Here is a 15,268-nt window from a genome sequence, read left to right as displayed (position 1 = left end):
AAAACAAAAAAAATGTCTAGAAATTCTGGGAAAGTTTATATTAAACAGAGGAAATAAATATCATCAGAGGGTTCTTATTTCTCTTATAAGATCTCAATTTCAAAATGTAACCTATTAGGCTGAAAGCCAAGCAAGCACACTTGCTGAAATAGAGGTGCATTTTCTTTAGTTCAAGGTAGCTCTGACTCCCGAGACTCTTCAGGATTAGAGATCCCTCCTTGTTCCTTGTCATTTTCTTCCTCACTGTGTCATCCTTGCCTGTAAGGGTCATGCTGTTCCCGGCATGTCCACAGGAATGGATGGGGCAGGAAGTGGGATTCATCACTTGCCTGGTTGTTTCCCTGGTGAGAATGAAGTCACCTGGCCATGTCTAGCCACATGGGGATCTGTGAATGAGGTCTTCTGAGCAGCAGTGCATCCAACTATAATGAAGAAAGGAGAGCCCTGACTCTGGTGGACAGTTAGTGAAGTGCCAGACTTTGAAGTCAGGCCCCATTTTACCATGTGAACCCCATTTTACCATGTGAACCCCATTTTAGAATCGAACCCTGAGCCAATCAGATTTGTGCTTGTGTCCTAATCTTGCTTGCTTGAACACCTGATTGTTGTAACCTTTTTCTTTGCCTTTATGAGCCCTGTGTAATCTCAGCTCGGGGCTCCCTCCTAACCTCCGCTGTGACGGTGGGTAGGACGAGGCCCGAGTTGCAGCTTGCTTAAATAAAGCCTTGCCTTGCTTTTGCATTTCGGAATGTCTGAGTCTCAGTGGTCTTCTTGGTGGTGGTTTTGCGACTTGGCATAACATTTGGGGGCTCGTCCGGGATGGCCCCAGAGACCCCAGACTCCGAAGGTAAGAAAATAGCACTGTTCATTCTGTGTGCCTGTGTCTGTGTGATTTGTAGTTTTGTTTTCTGTTTTGGCCAGCCACCTGAATCTGAACCTGTAGGTAGTGAAGGACCAGCCGGAGTGGACACGCTCATATGGGCAGTCCTGGAGGACTTGGGGGACACCTCATGCCCTCCACAGGGGGCTCAGGCTTCCCACTACCACCCTGAACCTGAAGGACTGGACTGGGAGGCCCTTCTAATGGGTGCCCATCCAGTCCATTCTATATTTGGGGTTGTCTGGTCCGCTCCTACACAGGAACGGGAGAGAGAGAGCCTCAAAACTGTGTGGTCTGCCCCCTCACAGGGGCAGGAGAGACACAGTCAAACCTGTAAGCTGCAGCTCCCTAAGTCTGTCTGTAAGTGTTGTCTGGTCTTTGTGCCTGTGATTATTATTTTTGTGTGTTTCTTTCTTGAGCTGTGCCTGACTGACAAACGGATGATGGGGAACGTTCCTTCCACTCCCCTGGACTTGACTTTAGCTCACTGGAAAGATGTACAGGTGACAGCCCACAATCAGTCAATCAGAATGTCCGCAAAAAAGAACTCTAGGGGGACCCACACCCAGCCTTCTTAAGCAGAAAACTGTTTGGTGTGCTAAAATGTTTTACTAAGACTAAAAATGTTTTACTAAAACTATCAAGCCCTGGAAAATGAGGCTGGAGAATGCTAAAATCATTTGTTAAATGTTTTTGTCTTAAAATGTACGGCCGATGCTAATTCTGCGCGCTTTAAGATCTTTTGAAAATGTATGTGTGTGTGCATGTGTCAGTGTGAACATGTTCAAGACTGCAGTATGATGCAAAACTAAGTTTAAGTTTAAAGTTAATTTTCAGTTTGCAGTAATCCTGCAGTCCCTTGGTAAAGGAGACTAAGGTTATAGGTTCCTGGCTAGGTAAGGTCAACGCCCCTGAGTCAGCTTGAAGAAGTTACAGAAGATGGATGATCTTCACCCATCAGCCCCCCTTTAAAACCGAGGGACCAGAGTTGTTTTTGGGAAGATGAGGCAGGATAAACTAGAGGCATGCAAAACAGAGGTACAGAGACTATACTTGTAAGAAATGGTGACAGGCCCTTTGGTTACTACATTGGCCCTACTGGCCCATGCCTTACCTCTATATCATCCCCTAGACATGCAAGCCATTGAAATGGACAGAATGGAGCCATGATTGGCTCCCAAGGTACCAAAAAGAAAAAGGGGGAAATGAAGTGCCAGACTTTGAAGTCAGGCCCCATTTTACCACGTGAACCCCATTTTAGAATCGAACCCTGAGCCAATCAGATTTGTACCTGTGTCCTAATCTTGCTTTCTTGAACACCTGATTGTTGTAACCTTTTTCTTTGCCTTTATAAGCCCTGTGTAATCACAGCTCGGGGCTCCCTCCTAACCTCCGCTGTGTCGGTGGGTAGGACGAGGCCCGAGTTGCAGCTTGCTTAAATAAAGCCTTGCCTTGCTTTTGCATTTCGGAATGTCTGAGTCTCGGTGGTCTTCTTGGTGGTGGTTTTGAGACTTGGCATAACATTAGTTGTCTCCAACATAGAATAGAAGATCTAGTGACTGACACTACCTGTCTGATAACAAAAGGGAAACATATTTAAGTTTCTCAGTCTTCACTTTGCCTTGGACTTCATAGTAAGTATTCTTTTTCTTTTCCTATAATATATTCCCTCCAACTTTTTTTTTCTTAGCATCTGCATCATTGTGTTATGGTAGAAGATAAATCATGAGATTCCATATACTTATTTTTTTCCAGAAAGTTCTCCTTCGTTCAAACACACACACACACACACACACACACACACACACACACACACACGTCAAATGCCTTTCATTTACTTAATATTTTACTTTATTCCTGAGTTTTGTATTTCATATTATAGAAAGTATCATATTTCCTTTTCTTCTCAACAAAAAGGTATAAAGCAAGAGTTGCCTAAGCCTGATTCACTGCTTGATATTCTGAGTTAGGAGGGCTGGGTCAAATCTGCACTCTCTTTTGTTTTGAATATAAGTTTATTGGATTTGAGGAGGGGAAGGGGAAGCACAGAAACATGGAACAAAGGAAGAGGGACAAGGTAACAAACAGTACAAGAAATGTATCCAATGCCTAACGTATGAAATTGTAACCTCTCTGTACATCAGTTTGATAATAAAAATTTGAAAAAAAAACCAACATGGAACAAAGGGTGAACTGATTCAGCAGTGATACTCAATAGACACTGTTGGACATGAACTTTAGAACTTGAGTGAGGTGGACTGGAATGGAAAAACTGGGAGAAAATGAGGAAGGGGGTAATACTGTTCAAAAAGAAATGTAACTGGGCTGGGAATATGGCCTAGTGGCTAGAGTGCTTGCCTCGTATACATGAAGCCCTGGGTTCGATTCCTTAGCACCACTTATATAGAAAATGGCCAGAAGTGGCGCTGTGGCTCAAGTGGCAGAGTGCTAGCCTTGAGCAAAAATAAGCCAGGGACAGTGCTCAGGCCCTGAGTTTAAGGCCAAAAAACAAAAACAAAAACAAAAAAACCCAGAAATATAGCTGGGTGCTGGTGGCTCATGTCTATAACTCTAACTATTCAGGAGGCTGAGATCTGATGGTTCAAAGCCAGCCCTGGCAAGAAAGTCTGGGAGATTCTTACCTAAGTACCTTAAGTACTAAAAAACTGGAAGTGGCACTGTGACTCAAAGTGGTAGAGCAGTAGTCTTAAACTGAAGAGTTCAAGAACAGTGCCCAGGCCCAGAGTTCAAGCCAAAAAAACAAAACAAATAAATAAACAAGAACTGTACTCATTTTCTTCCCTACATAACTGTAATCCCTCTGTATACCACCTTTATAATAAAATAAATAAATCAAAAATATCTTCATATCTTATAAACTGAGTTTGATATATTTACATTCTAGAGAGAGAAAAAAGTAAAGCTAGGGGCTGGTGGCTCATGCCTGGAATCCTAGCTACTGAAAAGGCTGAGTTCTAAGGGTAGCAGTTCAAAGCCAGCCTGGACAGGTAAGTCCATGAGACTCTTATCTCCAATAAACTACTCAGAAAAGGCCAGAAGTGGCACTGTGGCTTAAGTGGTTCTACAGTTCAGTTTTCCGTAACTGTGGTGAAATATGTGAACTAGCCTTGGGTAAAAGAAGCTCAGGGACAGTGGGCAGTCCCCGAGTTCAAGCCCCATGACCAGAAAATTAAGAAAACCAAAAAAGAAAGTAAATGAGCATCCTGAATGTAAAACTCTAAATGGCAAGAAATAAAAATGTGGTGAATTAAGACTTCCCAGAAAGTAAATGAGCATCTTGAATGTAAAACTCTAAATGGCAAGAAATAAAAATATGGTGAATTAAGACTTCCCATTGGTGCATTTTTTTATAAAGATACTTTCAGAGGAGGAATATTCATAATTTCTCTTGGCAGCCAACTAGGATAGTTTTATATTCTAATTTTCCCAGGGTTTCTTTTGTAGATCTAGCTTATATATCTCTAAATCATAAGCTTTAAACAAATTTTGAGCAGGGTGATGAAGACCTACTCAGAACAAATCTATAAGGTTTAAAACTTGGACTTGAGGGCTGGGAATGTGGCCTAGTGGTAGAATGCTTGCCTCACATACATGAAGACCGGGGTTTGATTCCTCAGCACATATTTAGAAAAAGCCAGAAGTGGACCTGTGGCTCAAGTGGTAGAGTGTTAGCCTTGAGCAAAAAGAAGCCAGGGACAGTGTTCAGGCCCTGAGTTCAAACTCCAGGACTGGCAATAAATAAATAAATAAATAAATAAATAAATAAATAAAATAAAAAACAAACTTGGACTTGATCTTAAGGTAGATTAATCTCATTGTATATCCTTTCATCATGAGGCCTAAGTTATTCAATAATGCTCTGTCCCAAAGGCTCAGCAGACTAGTGGTGAGAGTACTGGAGGGTCTGCTACCCCTCAGTGGATGTAAGTTCATAAACCTTCCAGAGCATTGAATGCAGCTGGTGTTACACAAAGATGGCCAGCAAGGGAGATTGGTCCACAGCCACTTCCTATAATAAGCATTATTTATGGAATCTTCACTTAACCTATTTCTTTCATTTTACTTCTCACGAGTAGTTGTTTCACTACTCCTAAGAAACTGGTCCTTATATAATTATGTAAGTGAATTCATTTCCCAAAGTTACTATCAAGCATGAAGTGACCCCAGGCCCCAGTGAACCAAACTTTACCCACCTACATCCACCACAGTATCCCCAATCCTCAATACTTCCTTCTCCTTTTCCCCCCACTGGCTACACAGACCCTCTTTTCTAAGTCTTTACTTCTTTCGTTCCAAATATCAGAGTAGAAAATTCAAATGAAACTAGTAGAATTGTATATGGTAATAGACAAACCCCTTATATTTTTCTGCAAAAATCACATTACTTCTCTTGCCCTATGTCTTGCATATATACATAAGCATAGTCCTGCCTGAATATGCAAAGTGGACACCTCTAAAATCCTTCCACATTATGTTCTTTGATTGATACTCTCATTCATTTCTCTATTCATTCTGTAAATTAGTGTTTCAAATAACACCTGTTTTGCTCTAGGTTGTGAGATTACAATTTTTTTCTACAAATGTGGCTATGGATATAAAATAACTCCCAGTCTAGTAAAAAAGATGAACATGTAAATAAATGATTGCAAGGTACATAAATAGAACTATAGGAACTCAAGAAGGGAACCTCAGCCCACCTGGTCAGCCCAGGGAGCTGTCTTTTTTTTTTTTTTTTTTTGAAAAGGAAGTTTAGCACCAAGCCAAGTAAATGTGAGTGGGAAGTAATCATCTTGGGTAGAAGAATTTGCACAAAAATGGACTTAGGCAAAAATCACAGCACTTTCAGAAAAATACTAGCTGTCATTTCCATTGGCTTCTTTATCCTTTTTCATCTTTTATCATATTTGTCTTCTTGTTCTTGTCTTGTTTTTCATTCACTGATCCTTCTTTAATCTACTCCTGATACGGCAGGCAAGATTGTCCTCTACTCTGTCCGTTTTTTGCCTTCTTTTCACTCCTCACTATCTCTAGTAAGCATATCTATGGATGTGATTTTTCACTTTCTCCTGGGTTGAAGCTTCCCAAGCCACACTTCCTGCATTTCTTCTGAGCTTTGGACTTGTTTTCCGTTTGTTTTGGTAAAGCTTTGTGGTGCTTAGGCAATAGTAGTGAGTTTACCTAATAGTAATCAGTTTACACAATAGTAGTGGGCTTAGGCTCCAGTTCAGTCTTTGTCTGTTTAAGTTACATATTTAATAGTTTAACCTTTGACAGAGGAAATGGGTTACTTTATGAAGCAGGAAGAAAAGAGAGGAAGAAAAGTATAGATTGCTACAGTGCCCTCTGAGGCCACAATCTTAGTGACCTAAGAACTTCTCACTAGGCTTATCTCCTAAAGGGTACAAGACCTTTTAATAGTATAATTACAGAACATAGATACTAACCCAAACCATACTAAAATAGGTACATAAAAGTTGTTGCTGGATAGCACCAACTCCTTACTTGGGTCCATAAGTTAAATAAAAGCAGAAAAAAATATTTAGGCTTTCCTGCTTCCACTTCATATCTATCTTTGTGTTTGCCATTCACCTTATGGTCACCTTGATATCCAGGAAGGAAGGATATAGGACTTATTGACAATATGTTTACAAAGAGAGAAGGAGGAAACTGTCCTAAAGAAAGGGAACATCAGATCTTCCCCAGGAGCCAGAACTAACACCTTCTTAGAACTCCTTCTAAAGGCAACTGAGATAATGGACACACCTGGGACCCAGACTGCTTAACTGTACTTACTTTTCACTCTCACTCCCTAGTTCTTTATTTAAACTAAAGAACCTGGGCTGGGAATGTGGCTTAGTGGCAGAGTGCTTGCCTAGCATGCATGAAGGTTTGATTCCTCAATACCACATAAATAGAAAAATCTGGATGTGATACTGTGGCTCAAGTGGTAGAGAGCTAGCCTTCGGCACAGCGATGCTCAGGGACAGAGCCCAGGCCCTGAGTTCAAGCCCAAGGACTGGACAAAAAGAAAACCCTAAAGAACTTAACTTAGGTGTTCTCTAGACCAGTTTTCCATATGCTTGACCTTTACTGTCCATGTTTCAATAAGTATTATAGGCTTTTGAATCCTTACCTGAATCTCCAATTAATTTATGTTTACAATATCCTAATCATTTCTTAACTTATTACTTTAAATTTGTCCAAATCCCTTCGAAACCCTCATTCCAACGATTCTTCTACATCTTCAGGTATATAGTAATGATGAAGATTGCACCTCTCCTGGGTACCAATTTTCTACATTTCAGTTTTCCATAACTGTGGTGAAATACGTGAAACAGTGAAGTTATAAAGTAAAATGGTTTATTCTGTTTTACAGAGGTTTCAGTCCATGATCTAGTGATTCCATTCATTTCAGGTTTCTGACAAGCATTACATCAAAGCAGGAGTGGTGGAACAAACTGCTCACTTCAAGAGCAAAGAAATAAACATAAAACAATTGCATAATAGCTGCTTTTGATGAGGAGCACTGACTCTTTACTTGCTCACAAATTAACTAAAAACAGGATAAAAACCAGCGACCTCTTTGTAATCATGTTCGTTGCCTTGAACCATTCTTTCCTGTAGTCACTTTTCTGCCATCTTGGAATTCAGGAAAGAACTCAACCATTTGTTAAGTGTCAATGACTCTTAACAGTAATAAGGACCTATCTGGCGAACCTAGAGACAAGGAACTGTCAGATCACTTGTGACTAGCACCTACTACCTCTAACAACCATGGGAACCCGAGATTGTACTGTGTATATTTACTTCTCAACCCCTGTTCCCAATTTTCTCTACTACTTAAGGCTAAGACTAAGAATCTTTTCATGAAAGAAGGGCTGAAATGCTCTCTTCCCATGGTTGCCTGTGTCTTGTAATAAACTTCCTTTCTCTGCCCTTCACCATGGCTTGTCATGTTGAGACAAATGGCCATACCTGACCCATGGAATCCAAGTTTGGGCCTGGAGTTTAGAATCTCCTGTAAGGGAAGTGGCGCTGTGACTCAAGTGGTAGAGTGCTCGCCCTGAGCTGAAGAGCTCAGAGACAGAGCCCAGGCTCAGAGTTCAAGCCTCAAGACTGACCAAAAAAGAAAAATCTCCTGTAAAAAAGAGAGCCTTCCTTTTTTAGGGTTACTTCTGGTGACTGTTTTTCATTGTACAGATATACCACAATTCACTTATTCAATCATTTGTTAATGGACATGTGTGTTATTTTCTAGTCCCTGGATATTGTAAATAAAATGTCTTCTCTTCTACTAACATTCATGAGTGTTTGGATGGCTACCCTTATGCTTATTTTCTAACCATTTATCTTTTGGGGTGATGTGATTCTTCAAATAATTTGTATTTCCCCTCCACTTTTTGAAATAAGTTGTTTCCTTAATATTGCTTCATATATTGTGAAGACAGTTTATTATCAGATATATGATTTGTGTTTTTCCTATGCTCATATTTTCATTTCAACCAATATCTTTGGAAAAACATGGAATGACAGTTTCTATATAGAGGCTAAGTGTTCAATAGTTTTACCTCATGAAACATGAAGAAACATGTTAGATCAAGAACTACTGTCTTTTGAAGGATATCAAAACTCTCTTGCAATGTATTGTGGGTGGGAGAAACACATTCACCCATCCAAGCCCAATAAATGGATTTGGAGATTTCAGAAGTGCAGCTGAAATGAGACTTACATGATGGTGTCACAGGATTGGGCAGGCAGGCATACCTAAAGAGTTCACAGCAAGTAATTTATTCCCTAATGTTCATTTCTGTGCTGTACACTCCCCCCCTACATTTCCTCACTGACTGAATACTATGGGTACAATCTTTCTGGACATCTCTGAAATTTCATTATTTTCTATTGGTGGTAATTTTTTTTTGATCAGTCCTGGGGCTTGAACTCAGAGCCTGAGCACTGTCCCTACCTTTTTTTTGCTCAAGACTAACACTCCATCACTTGAGCCACAGCCCCACTTTTGGCTTTTTCTATATATGTGTTGCTGAGGAATCAAACCCAGGGCTTCATGATTACAAGGTAAACACTCTACACTAGGCCATATTCCCAGCCGCTATTGATGGTAATTTTAATGTACTTCTTGGAATCCCAAGAATTTTAGAAATTCAATTCTAAATTTAGGAATCTGAATTTAGAATTGAATTTCTAAATTTTGAATTCTGAATTTAGGGTGAATTTTTGGAGTGGGCCTCAGTGGTCTCTACTGTCGTTTGCTCCCTTGTGACAGGAAGGCTTTTCTGGCACAGGCAGTTTTTTACTTATACTTTTACTGCATTGTGGTTTACCTATCCCCTTGATGTTTGGTCCCCATTCTAATGCCTATCCTGTTTGTCTAGGGACATTCTAGTTGCATTAACTTGGTGATAAGTCATTGTGTAAGCAACTCCTTAGTAACTTTGGACTTTGAGTAAGATGCCTTGTCTTGAAATAGACCCATTCCTGACTTTATCTCTAGTGGATCATCAGCTTCTCACTCTACCTGTTATGTCTCTCACCATCTGCCTCTCCTCAGCCTCACTGTAGATAATGTTTCACCATAACCTCTACCATGCAAGTCTCTACCTTGAGTCCATTTTCAGGAACCAAACTGAAAACTAGATTTGTAGTTCTTTTTGTTTGCATTAAGTCCCCATATCGCATGTAATTCTCACCTTCACACATAGGAAAACATAAAAGTATACAAGCTCATCTTTCCTTGTCCATAGTTACCTTTTGGGAAATGAAATCTAACTCAAAAATTCTACCAGGATCCATCTACCATTCATTCTGTCTAGACCTAAAACAACAGAGGGAAATACCCTTATTCAATATCTAAATGGCTGAGGTCAAATGGCAGAAGAGAGTGGTTGTCAACAACCACTGGTAGAATTCAATTTGATTTACTTCATTCCAGGTGATTGATCTAGATTGCATAATTTATGAATGGGGTGGCTCTGGGAGCTACCCTTGGGTTGCTAAACCTGTATTTGCAAAACACTATTAACATGAAAGATATCAGCTATGAATATAGAGGAATGAGGGGAGATGATGGTTAATGGACATTATAGGAATGTATGTGATGGAAATTATAGTTCATCCCATGACACTGGTATTCTTTGAATGACTTTTTGACTTTATGTTTAATTTTATTTGGGGGAGTGTTCTTTGGTATAAAGCTAAATCTATTTTATCTCATTTACAAATTCTTTTCCCTGCAGTTTGGCTTTTCTCATTCAAGTGTTTGGATAGTAAATTTACTTTTACACACGTTTGTGCTCTGAGCCATATGTATCCATTTGTAGAAAGTGAAACAGAGTGCAGTTTAACATCAGTGAAATGTCAGGAAAATGCCCAGAAGGCACCAATGCAATACTTGAGTTTCAAATTTTGAGAATGGAATTAGGCCACTAAATCAGTTTTCCTGCCCGTGTCATGTACCATAGGGAGGTGTCCTAGTTCTTAAAAAAAAAAGAAAAAAGAAAGAAAGAAAAAAGGGCATCTTCATCTCAATCAGTACAACTCACAGGTCTGGCTGAGGACCTGAGGGAAACTTATGGACTTGAGACTAATTGAATCTGCATCGAAATGGCCTTTTCCTTTCCTTATTAAATATCTGATTTGCTCTATAACCTTTTTCAATGGCTTGCTTGCATTATTCTTTTCTAGCTGCACAAATTGGCTAAGCTCCAAGGTTAGAAGACAAGAAAGAGAAAAAGAGAAAGAAAAGTGAAATGGAATCATACTTTTCAGATCTGGGGTATAACTTTCTCCTTTGTGACAGAGGAATGAACACACCTCCACTGGCACGGAGAAGAGCCAGATGTGAACGCACGACATTATTACATCGCCAATGCCATAGTTGAAGCTAAAACATTCTTTTCTCTTTCAAATGAGAGAAAGGATAACACACACTTGGGTTCATGATTATTATTCAAATCCACACTGTAAAATAAAAGCTTTGTCACATTGTCGGCTGCATTTCCTCATGACCACATTTCTTTTTCCCGGGCTTGACAGATTGGGGTTTTTCAACTGTCTCCTTATTAACATGCTGCCTGTCCTCTCTCTGCTTTCTCTGTGCCTGCTGTGATAGTGATTGTTTTGTGTGTATAGGTACTACTGCCTTCAGAGATTAAGGACATATTGTGAGAAGGAATAAACCAATGGATTTATCAGCAACTGTACAAATTCCACCCATCTTTTGGATAATAACTGAAAGATTTCTCTTGGGAAAGTAATGTTTTTCTTTGGGATTCATGGGTTAGAAACTTATATTTACAGCTATGTTTATCTTTCCTTTCCCGCTCCTCTTTTTCTTCGATTTTTAAATTTATAGCTACATCTCACAGCCAGAAAAAAGTAAAAAGGATAATTGTTTTTATATACTAGAGGGAAAAAAGTGGAAATTTTTTCCTAATTAGGATTAGTGAACATTTTCTACCCATATTTGTCATTAATATCCTGGTAGTCCTTACTTTTATACAAGTCTTGGAAAATTAGAGATGTGATTGATTTAGTTCACTGAGAAGCTTAATAAAAAGAATAATATTTGAAAAATTATTTGATGTAGCTACAGTACACATTTTTCAGTGATAGAAAACCTTATGTCTTGTGTGTGTATGGAGAGAGAGAGAGAGAGAGAGAGAGAGAGAGAGAGAGAGAGAGAGACTCTGTAGCCCAGGTTGGCTAGGACTAGTGTTCACCTCTGTCTCCTAAGGGCTTGGATACAGGCATGTATCTCCTAGGTAGGCAAGAATGAAATCTCAAACTTAATCTTTTAGTACTGAAGGATATATGTCTAAGAGTTTAATGTGAAAGATGCCTTCTTCTCTATATCTCAACGTCTACTCTTTTAACCTAGGATCATTTTGACTTGATAGATAGTCAACTATTGCTGGCTTTATTTGGAACTATTTTCACCCTGGACATTCTGGAGTACAGAGCAAGTATCATGTTGTGTGCAAGATAGGTGGAAAGATGTTAATACATGTTCTGACTTCTACACGTTTGGAGAACTGTTTCCCTGCATATTTATCAAAAGATCACTTCAGTTTTATGTGTATGTTGATGGGCCACTTCTTTTCCTTGGTGGAGCAAATAGAAAAATGCTAGGTAAGCAAAATATGGGAATTTAAGCTTAAATTTCGAAAACAAGGAGTTGCAAACTGGTCAGAAAGAATTTGACTGTTCATAATTTTGTCCATGCTACCATAAGAATGAAAGAAAGAGGCAGAGCCTTGGTGGTTCACATCTATAATTTAGCCTGAAATTCAGAGAATCAAAGTCTATATAGAAAAGTCCATGAGCCTCCATCAATAACAACAACAAATGCTATCATGAAAGAAGAGCTGGAGGCCTGGCTTTAACGTTAGGGTAGCAGCCAAGCCACTTTGGTGCCTTGAGTTCAAACCCTAGTGCTGCCAAAAGTAGAGTGAAAGAAACAGAAAGAAGAAGGTAATGAGGAAGGAAGGAACCAAGAGAAAAGAAGAGACATTTACTTTCTGTATAGTCTCACTTCAGTCTACGGCCATACCACCCTGAATGTGCCCAATCTCGTCTGTATAGTCTTACTTCAGTTATAGAATGATCCATCGGTTATTAGCATTATCTGCAGCTACCCATAATACCATTTAAGAAGCCTTAGATCTTTGCTGCTAATATTAATATTCTGGAAGATTCTGGAGGTATACAAGTGCTTACAGAAATCATATATATGTATACACACATATACATACATATACATATGCATATATATAAATAATTGCCTACAGATTTATCTGGCTCAGGCTGGGAATGTGGCTTAGCAGTAGAGTGCTCAACTAGCATGCATGAAGCCCTAGGTCTGATTCCTCAGCATCAAATACACAGAAAATGCCAGAAGTGGCACTGTGGCTCAAGTGGTGAAGTGCTAGCCTTGAGCAAAAAGAAAATAGGGACAGTGCTCAGGCTCTGAGTCCAAGCCTCAGGACTGACAAAAAAAAATTATCTGGCATACAGTATAATGGTGTATAATCCCTTCTTTTCTTTCTTGCACAAATTAGTAACTTTATCTGCATTTATCTATGTAATCTCAGTAGATCAACTTTAGAATTCCTTGTATAAAATAATTTAACATTGAACACATGCATATGCCTTTGATGAACAAAAGGAGGATTACATCCTGAGTGATTTTACAATAGTAATTTAATTGCAGAACTGAAAAATGTTAAATGATGCTTGTTGGTCTCTAGACATCTCCAGTGACACTTGAATTCCCATCTCAGTTGTGATGTTCAGTGTGTCACATTTATAGAAAGAGGCTTCCAGAATTCTTGAGGATGGAGGTGGGGAGAGAGAGAAAAGTAATAATTGCTCTAGTCTTTGGTGATGGAACATACTAAAATAGTAATAAAGGATGTACTCTCCTTCCTCTGTGGTGAGCCACGGCTATAATGTTTTGTTTTGTTTTTTCCATTCCTGGGGCTGGCCTGGGTACTGTCCCGGAACTCCATTTGCTCAAGGCTAGTACTCTACCACTTGAGCCACAGCACCACTGTGGCCTTTTCTGCTTATGTGGTACTGAGGAATTGAACACTCTACCACTATTCCACATTCCTAGCCACTATAATTTTTTTAAGCTGGATATCATAGAAAATAGAAAGCAGAATTGGCACTGGTGGCTCAAGACTGTAATCCTAGCTACTCAGGAGGCTGAGATCTGAAGATTGCTGTTCAAAGCCAGCACAGGCAGGAAAGTCCCTGAGACTCTTATCTCCAATTGACTACCTAAGAACCAGAAGTTCACCTGTGGTTTAAAGATAAAGAGTGCTAGCCTTGAGTTCAAAGCTCAGGGACAGTGCACAAGCCCTGAGTTAAAACCTCAAGGCTGAGAAAATAATGAAAGAAAGAAAGAGAGAAAGGAAGAAAAAGAGAGGGGGAAAGGAGGGAGGGAGGGAGGGAAGGAGGAAGGAAAGAAGGAAGAAAGGAAGGGAGAAAGGGAGGGAGGGAGGAAGGAAGGAAGGAAGAAAGGGAAGAAGGGAGGGAGAAAGGAAGAAGGAAAGGAAGAATGGAAGGAAGGAAGGAAGGAAGGAAGGAAGAGAAAAGTGGGTTTTTCAGGGTTATTTTGTACCAATAAATTAACACAAACATCTGGCTACTAAATTCATATAGACACATGAACTTGTTGGTCAACCTATGCAATTCTTGAGTTCAGTTTATGCCTTTATATATGAGAGAAGAAAATACCCCACAGAATCCAGGCTTGGGAGTTCAGTTCTCTCTCTGCCTCTTAAGCCCTTTGTCTCAGAGAAGCATTGTGAAATCCCATGGTCTCTGGATTCCAATTCAGAATGCACTGGGGGCAAAGCTGGACAATTCGGTGGCACTCCAGAATGAGACACTGTGATGCTTCTGGCATACTAATTTCTGGAGGCGATTACTAGGTTTGTAAACAAATTCTTTTGAAGTGAAGGTTTGCATTGTATATTGGCAAGAATTGTTTGAATAATTGACTTGAATGAGTTTAATTGGTTATAAGAGAGTGTTTTGTTTTTGTTTTGTTTCTTTGGAAGATGCAATTACTGACTGTGCTGAGTTCCTGTAGGAATGATTTAAACCGTTGGAAATTTTGAATTGTGGGGGTTGTAAAAGCATGCATTCACCATCTGTGGATTTGTTTGGCTCTTCTTGGTATTCTAAAAGGCCAATGATGGAGGTGGCCACTCTTCCTTCACATTAAGGTGCCAGGTCACCCCTTTTCCCCATGGAAAGTTGCAGGGTTATCTTGAGCTAATCTGTCAGCACTAGGGTGTTGCTGGCCTGTCCCTGAAGAAGAGTCTGTTGGGGACTTAGGTCAGTAGGCCTGTATCAGTCGGAAATAGGCCTTCCTTTCAGTCTATTCCCCAGAGGAAAATAGCAATATCACATCCCATTTTTTTGATTCTTCCTTCTTTACTTCTTTTGGTGAGGAATTAGCTCATGAGAAAGCCACTGTGCCTCTTGGTAGCAATCAACACGATTGTGTCCAAGAACCCAGTGACAGGGCAGAAGTCAACAGAATTGATTATTAAGAGCTGGGCGCTGGTGGCTCATGCCTGTAATCCTAGCTACTCAGGAGGCTGGGATCTGAGGGTTGCTGTTCAAACCCAGCCCTAGCATGAAAGTGCATGAGACGTATTTCCAATTAACTACCAGAAAACCGGAAGTGGCCCTGTGGCTCAAGGGCTAGAGCATTAGCATTGAGCTGAAGAGCTCAGGGACAGTGCCTAGGCCTAGAGTTCAAACCCCACATCTGACCCTTTCCCTGCCCCACCCCGCCCTGCAAAAAAAAAAAAAAAAAAGATTGTGGTGGTTATG

This window comes from Perognathus longimembris, chromosome 4 (genome assembly GCF_023159225.1).
Source record: "Perognathus longimembris pacificus isolate PPM17 chromosome 4, ASM2315922v1, whole genome shotgun sequence".
In the NCBI taxonomy this organism is placed as follows: domain Eukaryota; kingdom Metazoa; phylum Chordata; class Mammalia; order Rodentia; family Heteromyidae; genus Perognathus; species Perognathus longimembris.
This window is presented reverse-complemented; position numbering follows the sequence as displayed.